Source organism: Durio zibethinus, chromosome 28, assembly GCF_047325235.1.
Source record: "Durio zibethinus cultivar Kanyao isolate XHJ-2024 chromosome 28, ASM4732523v1, whole genome shotgun sequence".
In the NCBI taxonomy this organism is placed as follows: domain Eukaryota; kingdom Viridiplantae; phylum Streptophyta; class Magnoliopsida; order Malvales; family Malvaceae; genus Durio; species Durio zibethinus.
In genome coordinates, this window is record NC_143189.1 from 9,868,386 (window position 1) to 9,884,539 (window position 16,154).

The following is a 16,154-nucleotide window of genomic DNA, read 5'->3' on the forward strand; positions in this document are numbered from 1 at the left end:
TAATAAATAGGTAAAATTTGCTATTATATTATGAATTAATAAATAAATAAATTTTATTATTATGTAATAAATAAATAAAATTTATTATTATATAATTAATATGAGTTAACATATAATTTTTATTCTGGTATTCTTAATAGTAATTTTATCTTTTCATTACAATCTATCTTATTGTTACTATTGCTTTTAAATCTAAACATATATCCTATTACTGATTTTAATCTCATCACTACAGTAACTAATCTTATCTCTACTATTAATTTTAATCTCATTAAAATCAATCTCACTGTCCATCTAAATGGATCCTAAATCAACTAAATCTCTTACACTGCTTTTTATCTATTCTTAAGACCAGCCAAAAGCATAAATCGATCATGCAAAAGGATAAATGAACCAGAAAAAGTTAAACCAAAATGGCAATTGATAATGCTCATATAAAAAAAAAACAAATGTTAACCTCATTTCAAATATTTTCTAAACATATATTTACACCTTTTATTTGCTAGTTACCAACTTCATTTTTGCTTTGCTTAATCAACATTAGTTACAAACAAGATTTGAACTCCAACTATCATCTTCGAAAGGTCTAAAAAGTTATTTCTTGATTAACCTGTTCTTTTCCTTATTGTAGGTTCCAGCAAACTAGAATTTATATCATGGAACTAATAATAGTAACTCCATCTCTGAAGATCATTTGGCTCTAACTTGAATTACTGCCACCATTGCCATCTTAACCATTTGGTCGACCTTTCTTCAATCTCGCACTTACACTGCATCCAACAGATATAGTGAGCTTTATGGCTATAAATAAACCAAAGGCCATTGCTAGTGGCCTCACAACCCAATGAAAATCCTCAACATGTTGATATTTCTCCACTACACCAAGACATGTATCAAAAGACATTGATTCCACTACGGTAAGGTTTGCTAAAAAGTTGTTGGGTTCATTTCCATGAACAAATCTACTTGGAAACACTACAACAAGACATCCATTTGGAAACATTTCTAAAATTCTCCTACTAGCCTATTGTACGTGCTAAGTTGAGTTGGAAGGGTGAAACCTTAAAATCATAAGAGAGAGAAAGAAAGCGGCTAAAAGTAAAGTTTAGGATGTCCCCAATGTTTGTACACCGATACTCAAATTAAAAATTGGCTAGAGAAAAAAGTAAAAAGGAGAATAAAGAAAGTAAAAAAGTGTGAGATGTCTAAATGGTACTTGAATGACCTTATTTATAGCTAAAAGATGAAGGGTTTCTAGCAGTTTAGGTTACCCAAGGTTAGCCTTATGATCAAGGATGACTTGAAGTATCGAGTTGACTTGGACATTAACTGTTCACTTAAAGGATAACAAGTCAATGTTAAGGGGGGCTCGCTGGGTAGATTATTGAAGTAGTTGAGCTGATGTGGCACTATAACCTAAGGTCAATTTAACAGTCAGATAGGCCTAAAAGTAAAAAATGTCACTAAATGTCTATTGGCAATCTCTAATAAAAAAAGATGACCAAAATGCTTTTTAGACCTAAAAATGCCCCTAACATTTTATCCTCTTATTGAGTAGTCGAGTATTAGACTGACAAATGTTTATTAAGCCGATTTAATATTGTTTGGTAATATTAAGCTTAAGTTTCTTGAGCATGGGCCTTGAAAATTTTTTGGTTAGTCTGAACTTAAGTCATAGAAATGGGTGACAAATAGACGTCGATTGAGGGAGGTTCAGATCGAGTAGGTTTACAGTCGGTTATTGATGTGTTCTGTGTGCCCAATGTTATGTTTAATAGTAATTCGCTGATCTGCTATTACAATGGCCAATATTGGACTTTTGCTTTTTTTTTTTTAGTTTGTAAATTTGCCTTTTGCACTAATGTATGGCCAACCTAGTCGATGTGATTAACTTTGTTAAGGTGATTGATGTGTGTTTTTTACAGATTAATTTGCTGTCAGAAAGTGAATCTACATTTATTAAAGAGAAAAAAAATTGACGGTTATATGAATTTGGGTTAAAATGTGAAAAGTCATCCTTAGTAATCATTCCAACCATGTGACACAATCTTGAACATCTATATGATCTTTGCATTGGCTATATAAAAGGCCTTATAGGGCTTTAATCTCACTTTATAGCCTTCTTTCTCTCTTGTAACTTAATTTGATTGACCTTCAGTTTTTCTAGCTTTTTTTTTTATTGATATTCTTATTTTTAACCTCTTTGATACGTTTTTTTACCATTTTTCATTATATCTTCTTATTCTAGTATGTTTAAGAGTTTTAGGGTAGAATGGAAAAAAGGTTAGCTTAGCCATTAGGGTTCTTTAAATGATGAAGTCCCTTCTATCATTATAAGAAGAGATTTGGATGAATCCAATGTTTATTGAAGTCAGAAACAACTTGAGGATAATGCTTATGCCAAGGGAGAGTGGCTTTATCATAGTGTGTATGAGCTTATCGTTGCAATAGACTCTGCTATTAAAAATCCTCTAACCCCGAAGTCAGAGGTTAGTTTGACTCCTTTAACTAACCTTTTTTTTCTACTTCTTTCTTTCTTGACCTTAAACTTTTTCTTTTACTTTCTTTTGACATCTTTCTAAGCCAACCTTAAGGTCCAACCTTGGTCCATATCTTGAGTCTAATGAGTTTTCTAACTCTTTTTCCATTTTTTTTCCTCCGATGTGGTGAAGGTGTTAGCTCTTATTCGGGTGTAGACCCCTACTGCCTTCTTAAAAAATGAGTCATCTGAAAATGAAACTTTTAAGAGTAAGTAGGCCTTGGATAACCAAATAAAAGGGTCCAACCAAGCTGAGAAATAAAGGGAAGCTAAACACAAAAAATAGGTCACTTTAGGTAATGGTGCAAATGACCTCATCCCCTTCTATACCCCTTGTAACTTAAGCTTAACCTCAAAAGATGTGATGTAGAGCTTAAAAGGTAAGGCCAATCCTGATTACTGCCTTAGATGTGCTCAGTACATCACTCTTGTGCTTTGAAGGTTAAGTTTGACTTTTCTAAAAAGGAATACAGTATAATAGTGCTAACCAATAATGACTGAGTGATTATTTATTTAGACATTAATAAGATTTAGGTGTACTAAGAGTCTATATTGCCATAACTATCTCTTGATCAAATTTTCTTTTGGCCAAGGTAAAGCTCTCGTTATTACGTTGATGATGCCCACAATTGGCTTGTTGTCTACAAGTTGACCTCTATCTTTCTCCTACTCACTTTTCTAGTTTCCACCACCTTGGTTATCTTCTTTTCTATCTATTTGGTTCTTTTTTATCTTTTTTTTATTCTCTTTTTTGAAATTTGATCCCCTCTTACCTTGCCTAACTTGATCCATAAATCTATCTAATCAACCTCTTCTAATCAAAATTTTTATTTCATTATTCATCAATGTAAATTTTTATGTTACGATTGATGTCTTTGTGAAAAGTACATCTCTTTGTCAAGTCTCTTCACTTGTTCTGTCTTAGTAGTTTTGGTCATTTTAGCTCAAAGTTCCTTTTAATTTATGTCAAAATCCTCCTCTTGAGGTATTCGATGTAGTTTAGTCCCTATACCTTTGTCGTCTTTCTCTAATGGGAATATCGTAAATTTTTTTCTTTTTTTAGTCGAGAAAGAAAGATAATCCTCTCTCATTTTAATCGTGAGGAGAGAGGATTAGCCTCTTTCAACTCATTTATTTTTCATTGTAGCTTCTATGTAGATATATTTTTTGCAATAAGTAGCACATTAGTTAATGTTTCTAGTAGTTATAAGGAAAGAGTAAGCTTTAAATGGTACTATTTATCACTGAGCCAAGTAGTTAAGGTAGCAACAATAGCAATTTGTTCTAAATCTTTTACTTGTAGGGCTTTCGTGTTAAAGCGAGTGACGTAATTTTTTAGAGACTTGTTTCTACCCGAGTGGATAAAAATTAAGCTTAGCATAGTTTTCTTCATTCTTCTACTGCTAACAAAATGGGACAATAAAAAATGGTTGAGTTCCTTAAACATGGTGATAGAACTTAGTTTCAACCTACAATACTAGGTCTGAGCTACTTTTTTAAATGTGGTAACTAGACCTTTGCTCATTAGAGATTTGCCTTCTACATTATCATGTTAGTTCGATAAAGCTCTAAATGATCAAAAAGGTTAGTTGTACCATCGTATGTTTCTAAGGTCAACATTTTAAACCTATTTGGGGGTATGGTCCTATTAATGTCCTTGATAAAAGGTAAAGTTTCCAAAAAATTTTCTAATCTTCAAATACAATGGCCTTTCATTTTAACTCTTTTTTCATGGCCTGCATCTGAACTTTGAGGTCCTTGTTCAATCGAGGTTTAAGAACGGTTTGTTTGAACTTTTGGGTGGTGGCTTATGTAGAGGTGTTAGAATGTTGATGGCTGATTGAGGTGGAATATTGCTTCTTTTCTCTTAAAGCCGATAAGGCTTCAGTGTCAACATAGCTTGACAATTTCTCTACATAAAGGTTTTTTTAGGTATTTAGGTTAGGTATTTAGACATTTGTGGAGGGATAAGACTTTGGATCATTTTTCTTAGGGATTATAATTGTTGATTAAGAGCAAGGAATTTCCAGTTACAACAGTTGGTTCTCTTTCCTCAGCAACTCTCTTTCTAAGTGGCATGGTGTTTTAGCTTAGCCAAAAAAAAGAAATGCCCTTACTTGGCACATCAAATATTTGTAACGAGCTGAACTAGAAGGGTAAAACCTTAAAATCACAAGGGAAAGAAAGAAAGCAGTTAAGAGCAAAGCCTAAAGTGTCATTAGCATTTATACTCTGATATTCATGTTAAAGATCAGCTAAAGAGGAAAGTTAGAAGGAGAATAGAAAAAGTAGAAAAATATGAGATGTCTAGATGGTACCTAGATGATCCTATTTATAACTGGAATATAAGGGGTTTTAGGCAACTTAGGTTACCTAAGGTCAACTCTACAGTTAAGGATGATTTAGAGTATCGAGTTTACCTGAACATTGACTATTCACTTAGAGGATGATAAGCCAAAATTAAGAAGGGGCTACTGGATAGATTGGTGTGGTGGCTAAGCTGACATGGCACTGTAACCTTGTGTCAATCTAACATATCAAGTCAATCCAAAAGTCTAACATGTCCTTGGTTATCTGTTGGCAATCTTTAATGAGAGAACATAACCAAATACCCTTTGGATCTAAAAATGCCCTTAACACCCATGATCTTTCCCTGTTCCATGACCATTCAAACCAATGAGTAAGCACATTTGCCTTAAGCCTTATAAACTACCCCACATAATAAGTGTTGGTTTCTTGTTTCAAGCATACCCAGCTACCTACTACCAAACCAGATGTGACCTTCTCAAGTATTGACTCCTATACTTTAACAGGATTATGCATTCTAGGAATTTTCACTAGAACAAAGCATTTTTATCAGCAATGCCACCTAAACCAATAGTAGTTCCTTCACGAACATTCACAATTTGAGGTCTACGAGCATTTAGAGAGCTTCTTGATTGAACCATATTGCTTACTTCGATACTATTATTGGAAAGATACCATGTTACTAACAATTGATTTTTCTTTGATTGGTCAACTTCTAAGGCCAATCCATCTTCCATCACTGTGAATAACATTTTGTGAGTTACAAGTCCAGTTGCAAATGATCAAAGTACAACCCAAACAATCTCTAGCAAAATAATAACAAGACTATTTGGTTGTTACTAATGTCCATATAGTGAATGCATGGAAACTATTTAACAACTATAATAATATAACAACTTTTCTTAGTGATAAAAATTGTATTCAATTGAATATCACAAAAAATTAAGCTAATCATAATTCCAACAAGATATGAATGGAATTTAGATAGACCTGGTAGGCCATACATTGTTAGAAAAATTTTGAGAAAAAGGAAATAATAAGAAAGTAAAAGTATGGCTTTGATGCATGAAAAATACTTTCTTAAAAGCAATTATGCTTCTAGGATACAATAAAATCTTAAAACCCTCTAAGCAGAAGTAGTGAAAATATTAATATTGAAAGATTATTTATAATGAATGAGTAGACATAAATTTCTATTTAAATGGTTATGGCCATTTGTATAATCATGATTTCATATGAACAATTATCCATTTATATGCAAATATTTATGACCATTTATCATATAATAATTGTTTCTGTTCAAACATAATTATTTAAAATATGAATAAATTTAATCCAAAAAAATTAAGTTTATTCACCAATAATTAAGTCTTTTTATCCCATGTGGGATGCATCACATTGTAAACTATTAACAATCCCCCACTAGTTTGGAATATTGATGCTTAATCTTTAAACTTTTACACAAATAAATATTATTAATATAAAAAGGTACCTCTCAATTTAAATCTTTAATTAGTGTATATACCTTAGAATTTTAATGAAATTGAAGGTGTCTACAGATTAAATCTCAACTCATAATGTTAGAATTGAAAATATAATGCACATAATATTTACTTATTCTTCTGTTAGTAGTTTATAACCATTTTAGCAATATTAAGGTTATATGCTTATCCTATTTATAAACGTTTATAAGAGAAAACTTAACTCTTCTTATTGAAGCAACACCACTTCTATGTTTATATAGGTAAAGTTCCCATTATATCGCCATTGCTCTAGGCATTTAAATAATAAACTCTATTAAGAGTATAAAAACTCATCCTTCTTACATAATGGATCATATTAGTTTCTAAATTTTGAATGGGTTTTACTAGCGTTTAATAGACACATAACAACAACTTTTTTTTACCCATTAAATTTTGTAATTAGAGATTACTAATTCAAAGCTGGGCTTCCATTATTGGTGTCGAATAGTAAAAGTTGAAACCCATTATACTTGTAATACTACTAACCAATATCTTGGAAGTCAATTTCTTTTATGGTAATTACCCTTACTTGAGATTGAAACTCTAATATATTCACTTCATAGGCTAAAATGTCCATACTTTTCATTTTGCATACCATTTATATACTCTAGACATTGTTGCCTCATTCTTATCATTTTAAGAAATTGTTGGTATTGGTTGTAGCCATAACTTTATTTTCATACTTTTATACATCCAAACTCAACGAATAAAGTAAGTCATTTTAATCCTTTTAAGACTTTTAAAGGCCTTTTTATGATTTTACTTTAATAAGTGTACTAAACTTATTTGCTTGTATAATTTGCTCTTAAAATTATACTTAAAATCTTACAACACTATGATGGTGAGTTTTATTTCTTTTGATTCTTATCACCTCCACCAAGTAAAAATATGCCTTCTTTTATTAAAGAATGTCCCATCAAGTATCAAGATCATATATACTTAATTAAATTGCCATTTCATTTATCTTTGCAATATTATGTGGGTTTTTTTTTTTTTTTAATTAGGAAGCTTTCAAATCCACTCTTAGTAAAATATAACTAGCAAATATATATAACTTAATATTTTCTTCTCATAAAAGTTCCAAAACTTTTATTTAAACTCAATATGAGAGTATACATCAATAAGAATGATGTCAAATATAATCACTCTCATTTTTTTTTTATTTTAGTAAACTCATGCTTCCTAAAGTCTCTTTTTGAGATTTTCATGCCAACTCTTAGAAACTTATGAATCTATTTCATAATAAACACTATTAACCTTTTTATTACCATGAGCAAAACCATGTCCATCATCCAAATGAGTCAAATAGCATTCATCTTGCTATAAAAATTTTTTTATTCACAAAATCTTTAAATCACTCTTGGCTTCCAAAGTGAATATAATTTTATACTTTCACTATATCTCAAAATTTTTAATAAAATCATGATATGTAAATCATTTATACAAGTCATGATTATTATCAAATAAAATTAAACAAATATCACTTTTATACAAAGACCGCTAAGGAAAACTATTTGTGTAATATGTACAAATAAATAATTTTTAAACTTACCAAAAGTACATTTAATGTAAGAGTCATAACACCTTATCCATGGATAACTCACTTAGTGGTCAATTTCAAGGCATAAGGCTTTTTGAAAGCCAACATTATTATCAAGTCCATACATTGATGGTGCATATATAGTTCAAGTTGGTACCCTTGCTACGAAATTATAGAAACTCATGTACCACAGATACTTGAGCACTTTATTTTTTCAATATTATAAAGCACACAGATGCCATTTATGCTAATAATAAGATAATTTGAGTTTCCTTTCAAATAATCATCCATTTTCATTTTCTTAATATATGACTAATTGTGCATATGTTTTTCATGTCCAATTCTAGTGTCATGAATGTTTTAATTCATTGCTTTATACAAAAATTCACAAAACATGTATTCAAGCCATGAAATGTGATAACCCATGGAACCAATAAAATGAATCATTGAGTGATTTTTGTTGATTCATTAAAATTGTTTTAAAAGACTTTAAAAACTCAATATCCACTTTTAGCAGATATACATATAAATATAAAAATAGATACATTCTTTTATATTCTTGACTTTGCTAAGATTTACATGGCATCACAATTGAACATGACCTTTTTATATGCATTTCCATCATAATTCAATAGTATCTCCCTTGAAGATCTCTTACAATTGCTATACGAATGGTGGATATATTAAATATAAAGTGCATTTCACCTTGGATATATATATATATAACCATAATCGTTATATTAATAATGCATACACTTATTATCCAAACTATAAAGTATATAACCATACTCTAAAATAAAAAATCTAATATGGGTGAAATATTAAAATAACACTTCTCTAGATTTTTCTAATCAAGACATTATCTTATGGTTTTAATAAATTTAACCATATTCTCGTGATTCTTCTGTTTAACAATTGCCAGAGTAAATATAAATGTATGCTTATTTAAGAACTAAAATTTCAATCACGCCCTTTTAAAAAATAATAAATGCATGTTATTAGCAAATTGTTTTAATAATAAGAATAAAGCTTAATTAATCAAATTTTGCACCATATAAACATTCCATTTAACTCAAAGCATATTAATACAGGCATGATGGAATAATATAAGCATAAAAATAAAATTGTAAATAAGCATCTAATTAACTTATGTATTAATTAACCACAAATGATTAAAAAATAAATATATTGGGAGACTCCATTTCTAGCCCACTTCCATTCACTTCTATTGTGAACAAAGTTCCCAATCAATGATCTCAATTTTCCTTAAAATCTACTTTCTTTTTCAAATTCTCGATAACATTGAACAAAAAAGATCATTTATCATATCTAAATCTAAATTTTTTTATCATATACACAGAGCCTATTTTTGCTTATGGCTTTTTTAAGACAATCTCAATGAATCACATTATAAGTTCACGCATAAATCTACTTTTTTACTTATTATCCAATCCAAAAGCAATAACAATTTCCATGCATATAAATTTCAATCCATCCAATCATTTTTTCATGAAAATTATGGATTGATTTTGACTCTTTCTTTTGGTGTTTACACTAGTCCCCTTCCTGACCTTGGTTTCAATAAATTAAACTCAATTGATGAGACAATTTCAATCAATATGCAAAAAAATTATGGCGTTGTACTCAATAATTAAAAATAGCATTTTGACCATATATGCAAATATAAGTATCTATTGCATTTGGTCAATCTTCCTACCAACAATAGTGCATAAAATAAATTACATACTAATTTTGAATTAAAATTAAAGAAAAACTTATTTGACATCGTGATAAATAATTATTTCTCTTTATCTATAATTGTTTCAAGAATTCGGATTTCACCATTGTATTTCTAAATTCTTTCTCTTGCATCTCCACAAATATGAAATGTAAAAATTTCTTCATAATTGTCTTTAAATTGTTTTAAATTGTTAGAAAAATTTTAAGAAACTATAAATAATAAGAAAGAAGAAATATAGCTTTGAGGCATAAATAACACTTTTTTAAAGGCAATTATGCCTCTAGTATACAATAAAGTCTCAAAACTCTTCAAGCAGAAGTACTGCAAATAGTTATATTAAAAATTTATTTATAATAAATGAACAGATATAAATTTTAATACAAATGGTAATAACCATGATCATTTGTATAGTCATAACTTTATGTGAACAACTATCTATTTATAGGCAAATAATTATAATCATATGTCATATAATAATTGTTTCTATTCAAACATAAATATTTAGAATATAAATAAATTTAATCTAAAAAATTAAGTTTATTCACCAATAATTAAGTCTTTCTATCCAATGTAAGATGCACCAGATTCTAAACTATCAAAATAGACATCACAAGCTAAGAAGTTAAGGAAAATATTTAGATTCAGGCATAATACCGACATTATCAAAACAAACAAAGCATACAATGCCTTGCATTTGGGTTACTCACAAACAACTGGCAAAGGCAACTATTAGTAATTTTTTTGGAGCAATACTTGACACAATTTTATTGTTCCTTTAGTGAAGCTACAGTTTCTTGTATTCATGAATTTCAAACCTCAAATGGCTAAGCAAAAAGTAACACAGCAAATTGAAGATCAGAGATGGAGCTGAGATTAGGATGGGGGGAGATAATTTGTCAATCCTTTCCACAGCCATGATTGCTCTAAATGTTAACACAAGCAAGAACTTGATAAACAGCAAGATTATTAAACATCAACCCCTCTAAAGGGATTGCAACATGTATCAAATGAAATGAAATAAGCAAGGAGTTTTCTCTTCTATTTTCATAATTCTATGAAGATCAAATCACTTGGTGCCCAAAGTTGAGGAATGAATTGTTAAAGATCTTATTATTGTGAAAATATAATAAACTACTGGATATAAAATCGTGTCTAGAATAAAAACCAAGGTAGAAAGAAGGGCAAAAGCAGACACCTTTCAAAGGCAAGTAGAGTATCCGAAACTAACGATCTATTTCTAAGATCGTACTCAAAGCAGCCATTGATAACATTCTCAACTGCTGGAGGCAAGCCGCTGGGGATATGTGGTTTTTCTTTCTTACTCACAACTGAACGATAAATTTCTTCAATTGATTTCCCAAACCAAAGCTGAACACCAGTCAACATCTCGACCATGCTACAACCAAATCTCCAAATGTCAGTTTCCAAGGATAAAGGACCTCTTACTTCAGGGTCCCACTGTTCTGGAGCCAAGTAGTTAGAAGTTTCAAGCCTAAGAGCCATATCAGAGTCATACAATGGAATACCAAGAAGTATATATGGGATTCCAAAATCCCCCAGAGCTAATTGATCATGTTAGTTTAGAAGGAAGTTGGAAGGCTTCAGGTTGAGCACCAACAACCCTATTGAGTGCAACTTGAGGAGCCCTCTTGCTAACTGGATCCCATACCTTTAAATATCAGCCGATTCTAAAGATTTCAGAGGATTCAACTAAAAGCACTATGTGCTTCACAAAGAATAAATGTATAACAATTTATCACCTTAAGATATCAGGTAATGAGACCGAACCATTTGATCTCCCATAAAGCCTTCATAAAATTTCATAGCAATGCAGATCTGCAAAATCATTTCAAAACAAATTCATCTTCTGATCAGAATGCTAACCATTTAGTTGAAATTTTCACAATCTGCAGCAAGCTGACAGGAAAATCCAAGTCTGCCCCTTGAACAGAAAGTTAACACCTTAAATTCTCAAGAAGCTGTGTGAAAGAATGGACCCAACCATGTCATTTAGTTAGAAACCTTTGAGAAAATCCAAATCTATAATCATTTTTGTGATTAAGACATGAGGGCACCAAAGTCATATGAAAGTTAATTAGATACTGTGTTAGCAAAATATAAGTACATTTACAAGTATAAAAAGGACATTGAAAAATTAATGCTGAGACGCCATGCAACCAGCAAACACCTTGGATCTTTCGATACTTTAAGAATAACTCTTCAAACTTATCAATAAACTTGTGTATGCTTCTCCTTCAATGGATGCAACATCTCAACAGCAACTTCATGATACTCTTGAAAATCAACACCTGACTCATGATGAGTAGCCAGCCAAACATCACCAAAAGGGCCTTGTCCTATCCCATGCTTAAGATTCAACGAGGCAGGATTAATCCATGGCCTCGTCTGAGTCGGTCTAGCCACAACAGTCCTAAGGTGGTCAGGATCTCCTTCAAAAAGCTCATACTCAAAGGGACCTGCTTGGATGCTTTAATCAGTTCGGGCATTCCTCCTACAAAGATGGTATAAGAAAAAGTAAAAACAGATGTTTTAAATGTGAAGCAGAATACCAAATACACAATGAAAACACAAACATATAGGGCCTTTTTCCTTCATGACCCATCCAGAATACAATTAACATGAAGAATTAATACTTTACCAAATGATTAAAAACCTAATGCCTATTACCATATTTATAGAAGCTTAAACCTATTTTTCCAAATTTGATGCACCTATCAATCTGATAATAATAATAATTATAATAATAAAAAGAAAACTAGCAATAAAAACCAAACAAACCGTCCTTCTTCATAATCATTTCTTTAGGATTATGATTCCTTGGAGCATTTCACTTGTAAGTCTTTTTGTAATTAAGAATTATGTAAGAATCTATTACTTATAAGAATAGACTTGAAATTACGTAATATTTAGTAAGTCCTATATAATTGTAATTTCTTTTTTGTTAATTGTAGGTGTTATGCTCCTACAATATTGAAATTTTTGTTGTGTAAAATATTTTATTTATATTGTGTAAAATATTAAAATTCGTCTATCCGTATAATTTTTTACACGAAAATTATGTATTACAATTCATATCGACACAAAAAGATATAATATTTTTTTATTTTATTAAACCCAAACATAATTATTATTAAAATTTTAAATTATGTCACTTTTATATTTTTTTTCTATCATGCTTGTATCATGTTACCTCGTCGTATTTTAAATTATCAGGTTTACTCCTAAAGAGATAGCAATATTTTTGTATTTATATGCCATATTGTAATTTTCCTTTTCAAAGGAAAACTAAAAATTTTAAAAAAAAGTGGGAAATCAAAACGATTAACATATTTTTTATTTACTAATTATGATGCAAAATGAGACGGGATTTTGCAACTTGATTTTCTGCTTGCAGTGACGTACGTCTTAATTAGGAAGAGATCATGTCTTCCTAAGGATACAATCAAATTAATCTTCTTTACAAAAATCAGGTTACAACTATTAATATTTAAAATACAAATCTGTTTGGTATATTTTTTTAAGTATAATTGCATAAATTAAGTTAACCTTTGATTTCAATCAAATTAATATTTGATTTAACATGTAATTAACATGGATGTTTCAACACTGCACTTCTATGCAACGGTGCATTTGCTTTAGGCGAGGAAAATATGAGTGGTGCAGATTAGTTTGATAATTGATTAACCGACTGAAAAGTCCAAAACATAGTTCAAAGAGAACATAGGAAAGAGAAAGACAGAGAGGTAACAAGGAAGCGATAGGTAGCAAGGAATAGAAGGAAGGAGAAGGAGAAGAATCAGTCATCTACATGGAAAAGCGACATTTCTCACGAAGAAAGACTATATCAATTTACAAGGCAACTATCAATAATTCAGCACTATTACCATAGAAAAAGATTGGATTAATGTTAAGAATGATCATTAAATTATAATAAAATATTTAATATGATATTTAAATTTTAAAATTTGTTAATGTGAAATCTGAATTATAAATTTGTTAATTAATGCAGTCCTCACTCGTAACATAGTTAACTAACTACCAAATGATGACATGTGATGAACAAATAACCTTTACAAGTATCATATTAGCTAATAAATTTATAATTCATACACCATATTAGATTTTGTTTTTAAATTTAAGTATCATATTAAACATTATTATAATTCAAAAACTGTTCATATCATTTATCCAAATAGATAACAACTAAAAAAGCATTTAAATTGAACTTGTGCTGATCAATTATATATTGACTCCACTACCATCAGGATTGCCTAATTTGGAAAAGCTAGAGAAAAATTTTCAGATGATTCAGGCCTTCTCTTGTCTTCCTTGAAAGAGAGCCATTTTCTGAAGAAGTGAGCCATCTTGAACTCGGGCAAAGAAATTTCCTCCATGGTGACTGGAGTTAAAGGTATCCTCTTGGTTTTCATTTTTATAATTATAATTCATAGCATTCTCTTCCTGATGAGCATTTGATCTTGATGGCAACCAATATTATGCATTATGCAAAGTCATTGGTTTGACTTACAAACAAGCACAATATGGAAACATTAACTTGATGGCTAAGATGAAGTGACCTTTGTGAAAGGAATTATATATCATTATCAAAGTTAAAGTAGTAAAATTTTAAAAAATTTTAATTCCCTAAAGCCAAGATCAATCAATAAAATTATACAAACATATATATTAAAGCATGTATAGTTTCAGCTAAAGGGGTTACCTTGAATGCTGAAAATCCTTTGGTTCCTTTTGGTGATCTTCCAAATAGATTCCAAGCCAAGAAGTTGTCTAAATTTGTTCAACCTCTAATGGTGATCCATACAAACTCTTGTGAAAGAAGCTTCTCTAAAGTTTGGTGAACTTAAAGTCACACTATAGCTAGTAAATGTTTTCAATACCTCTTATATTTTCTTGAGTTTCTCTCTAGATGTTTATTTTGTTACTCTTTTTTCTCTCACAAAAAGGGGGCTTGATGTTCTTTTTTATAGGGTTTAGCATTCGGCCACAATAGGTTTAATACATGGAATACAAATTTTCACAATTAACCAATGCTAACCAAATGTATCAAACAAGTGAAACTCTTTCTCTTATTTTTATTTCCTCTATTTTTGGTTTTATTAAAATCAAATTAAATCTAACTTAATTTGTCCCAATTTTAATCTTTCACAATTGTCCTATTGTGTGTGACCCATTATATTATTTAGTATATTGGCAATAAACACAAGTATTGTAAGCATTAGTATTCGGCTATGGATGAAACAAACTTTTTGTCTTCATCACCAATTCTCCAATTAGCCAATCTTATGTTTATAGATCATAATCAATTCTTGCTTTATTGCCAAGACCCTCAATTGTTAAAGAAAAGTTAATACAGCTTGACAAACTATCCATGAATGGTCTTAATGTATAATTAATATCATTTTATCACATAGTATTTTGGTTTAAATATTAAGTATGGTTTAGTATCTACTCAATCTTGTTCAACCATTTTAAGTCTTGTCCTTGACATTAACTCACAAATAAGCTTTAGAACAATTCTAAACTCTTATTTTACTTCGGTTAAAGATTTCTCAAGTTAATTCAATCAAGACTAGCTGAAATACTCTCTTGATCACATAAGATAATGAATCTCATCTTGATTACTTCATACATCTTTATATGCCTCATGTTATACCTAATAATACTCAACTGGAGCATTCTTGGTTATAACCATAAGTAAAGTCAAAGTATAATATTCATCATATAAGATCATAAGTAATCTCAAGTCAAAGGATCATTTATACAACCTTTACATAAGAATGTAACTATAGACACTATGTGAATTACCATATAGCATTCTCATATCGAGTCATGTTCAATGAACTTGTTCTTGTAACAAGCATTCACATGTTAGCTTAAGTTTATCTAAACTTCAACTTATGAGATCAGTTACTTACTTTATAAGTAAAAGCATAACCATGCACTTGTCTCAACAGCTTTTGTCAACATCTTTTTGTTGATAAAGCATCAACTAGGAATAATTTTGAAACATATAGGTTTTATGCAATGATGATCTCATAATTACAATCTCATTGTAATTCCTTTACAAAATTTTATTTATATTTTAAAACTTTATCATATAAGCATCAACATCGAAATATATGTATACAAGCTCAATGATAAAGAAATAAAACATTTATAAGATATCAAATATCAAAAAACTATAAATATATATGATAATATCTTGCCAAAATATGATTTAGCTTAAAGGACAAATACCAACAATCTCCCACTTGCACTAAAGTCAATCATTTATATATCTAATACTATATTTGATTACATGTTTATCATGTTTCTGTTAGGACATAGCTTTAGTATAAAGATTAGCAATGTTATACTTAGTGGGTACTCATTCAATTTTAACATCACCTTTAGAAACGAAGTCTCTAATGGAGATGATATTGCCATAATACATATTTAAATCTTTGATGAGATCTTGATTCT

The 16,154-nt window shown here is 30.0% G+C and overlaps 1 pseudogene; it reads right to left on the minus strand.

Moving 5' to 3' along the window:
• Nucleotides 1-730: 730 nt before the first annotated feature.
• LOC149510717 (protein KINASE OF THE OUTER CHLOROPLAST MEMBRANE 1-like) lies at nt 731-12,157 on the minus strand (annotated as a pseudogene).
• Nucleotides 12,158-16,154: the final 3,997 nt, after the last annotated feature.